This window comes from Diabrotica virgifera, chromosome 2 (assembly GCF_917563875.1).
Source record: "Diabrotica virgifera virgifera chromosome 2, PGI_DIABVI_V3a".
Lineage (NCBI taxonomy): Eukaryota > Metazoa > Arthropoda > Insecta > Coleoptera > Chrysomelidae > Diabrotica > Diabrotica virgifera.
This window is the reverse complement of record NC_065444.1, coordinates 138,453,746-138,457,085: the sequence shown is the minus strand read 5'-3', so window position 1 is coordinate 138,457,085 and position 3,340 is coordinate 138,453,746. Positions and strand designations below refer to the sequence as shown.

The following is a 3,340-nucleotide window of genomic DNA, read 5'->3' as shown; positions in this document are numbered from 1 at the left end:
ATTCTGACTTAAGTCCTTTTTGCCAAACATAAAAAAACAATCTGGTCATAACTGACCAATGAGCAATTTTAATTTAACCTAAATTACTACTGTTTCTTAAAATGAAGAGCTTACCCCATAGCGTCTCTTATCTAATCTAACAAGATCGTGCACTATTCTAACATACACAGGCACAGCACACAAGCACTATGCTCCGTTTTTCACTATCACCTATCACTCAAACTAGTTCAAAAGGCTTTGTCCTCTTCAATCTTCTAGTTTGCCCAGTAGTATCGAGGAGCTGGATTTCCTCGATATTCTTGAACTTATGAAGTTGTTGCTCGTGACCCTGCTATCTTCTTGATATTTGTTGATAAAGTAATAACTTATTATGCATGGACAATGTGGACTTTCTTCCAACTAGCCAATACACTTTTTATATCTCTCTTTTGCCTTTCATAGCCACAAGGCTATACATTTCCTTCTTGGTTTTTTTTTTGTAGGCCACTTCCAGCTGATTCTAAAAAAAATTAAAATGAAGGGTAATTTTTCTATTCTTTACAATTAAAAATCAAAAGAAATAGGTACTATTTACAGGTAATAATATGCATGCATAAATGATTCGTTTCATAAAGAATAAAGAAAATTGAAAACGGATTTTATAATACTTACAAAATTGTTTAAACAAGAGATCCAGCCAGAGCCCAGAGCAAAAACTAGCAGCATAGAAAAAAGTGTTGTGTGATTTGACTAGGACTAGCAGACAGTACAGCAGAAAAGCCACTAATTTCCATTTCCCACACCCCCCCTTATCGATGTATATTTTTTCTTATATTTTTTCCAATCAAAATTTTTAGGTTATCGGTTATCTTATGAAAATGAAATGTGATGACCAATGACCAATGACGCAATGACCACGCGACGCTACATAGATACTCGCGCGGCAAATTTGAAAATGAACGCAAATTGAACAGTAAATGGCCTCTTTAAAATCTTGTAATGGAAAATTTTACCCCTCCAGTGGGTGCATTCAGCAGACTCAATCGATGACTAATCGCTTAGTGATTTTCTGCTGAATGCCACATAAATTGTCGATTAGTTATCATTCGATGACTTATCGGTCGCCATTTTAAACATCGGTTTTGAAATATGATTACTTAGCAAATCAAAATAAGATTGACGTATGACGTATGTCTAACACGTATATTTTAAGTTATGTATCTTAAAAAAACCATAGAGGTATATATTAACATAGAGGGAGCCCAAGGTTCATAAATAGACAGGTTGCATGGTAACTTTCCACCAATCAGCGTCGAGAATCTAATGGCGGGAGTGACGTCACCCAGAATGCTGCATTCAAATTCATTCACTTCACTCATTGAAATGAACTCGGAAAATAGGAATGTTTTTAATGATTGAAAATATATTTATATTTAAAAAAAATACGTTTGGATTTTTAATGACTATTTATTTAATATATTCTTTAAAAAATGTGGTAGATACCTGTAGAGTTACAAAAATCATAGAATATAATTGCAATTAAATATATGCAGTAGAATAGCATTACTACTTAATTAAAGCAGAAGTAGATTGTTTCTTGTGTTTATATATGGGACTAAATCATTCAAATATCCTAGGTATATTAATAATGGGTTGAATACAATTTACTTTTTTAAATGATTTTGAGTAGGTATATAATCATTTTGAATTGGGGATAATGCATGTATAGTACATTATTATAAATTCCTTCTAACGTGTAAACCATGGTGAAAAAGATATTTAACTAAAGATTTATGTACCTATCAAAATTAGTAGTTTTTCCCTTAAGTTTAACATAAGAGCATCTGATTACGTTAGGTACTGGATTATAATATCTAAAACTATTAAAACATTATGATTCCATTCAATAGGTACCTGTGAAGTTTTACATTAACAGTAAATTATAAAAAAAAATACAATTTCAGTGCAACAAAGGGAATTTTCCCTATTTTATATATTCATTTGCTTTATAATTGTTTATTCAAACGATCTTCAGATGACTGCAATATTAGGTTATAATTTTTTATGAAACAATTAGGTCCCAGGCAACCAAACGACGTTTTTATAACGTAGATAACACGTCATAAAAATGACCAGTTGACGTGCTTTTATGACGTAGTACTGACGTTGAAAATCACGTGTATTTGTCTCATCGATTTGACGTCATAATTGTGACGATTTTAGAACGTAATCGTATCTACGTTTTTTTCACGTTGAGATCGTGTAGATTTTCAAACGTCAAAAAGATGACGACCTTTATGCGTCGGTAAAATCACGTCTTTAATACTTTCAAAAAGTGACCTCTTTCAGATGTTTCAAAATAGTATAAAAATAGGTAACATGAAACCTATAGGCCTACTTCCCATGGGCCGAAGATATACTACCACTTGTTTAAGATCGCTTGTGCGCTAGAAGCAACATTGATTCTGCATGATTGTACCAGCTCTCACATTATAGAATTTTCACTAGTTATATATACCTACTTACTGTGTCAAAACTGAAACAACATATATATGAAACTAATAAATAATTTATTAACAAATTATCCAGCGTACTTAATATCTTAATTTAACGCTGTCTTAATATCTTTATTTAACGCTTAATTAAAATAACAAATAAACATAACCTCAAATAGTTGTCAAGAAGAATTACTGCATTAAACTAACTCACTGAGAAAAAACGCATAAAAATCTATTAATTAACACGTTTCTTCAACTATATATCTAAATGAAAAGTCTTATTTTATCACACAAGACACAAACCGCGTAAACAATAAATGAGAAATTTCTTATGAACATTTAGCGTTAGACCTAAACGAAATTGTTTGGAGTCAATACAAACTAGCAAGCTCCTCCCAATTTTGTGACATCAGCAGACTTAGGCTGTCTAAAATTAAAACGTTTTTTAAACGTAATTTTAACGTCATTAATCTTACGTATTTAAAATCACCTACAAAAGACGTCTATATGACGTAATGTTAAAACACGTGTTATATTCAACCAAAAACTGACGTTTCCTCAACGTTATATGACGTCATTTGGTTGCCTGGGGTACATATAATAGATCTATTATCTATAGACTTAATTAGATATATTGTTCAATAAGTCTAAGCAGATTGTAACATACACAAATGATGTAAACTTGATGTGAAGAACCGCAAGAGATATTACAGAACTGTATGTGGAGCTTAAAGAAAATGCGAAAGAAATAGGGCTAGGCGTCAACGTATATAACACTTCTTGTAAAGGAGTTTTGGGTTTAAGTTATTATACTAAAAACACTTAATGATATTCTTTTTCTCATGATCATCTTTCAGTGCGTC

The 3,340-nt window shown here is 31.6% G+C and overlaps 1 long non-coding RNA gene across 1 annotated transcript; it reads right to left on the bottom strand.

The window, feature by feature from the left end:
- Nucleotides 1–262: 262 nt before the first annotated feature.
- On the bottom strand, nt 263–857 carry LOC126880222 (uncharacterized). The gene is made up of 2 exons (XR_007696497.1): nt 652–857; nt 263–499 (listed from the first exon to the last, which is right to left on the bottom strand). It is a non-coding gene; the product is annotated as an uncharacterized LOC126880222 (long non-coding RNA).
- Between the last annotated feature and the right edge of the window lie 2,483 nt (nt 858–3,340).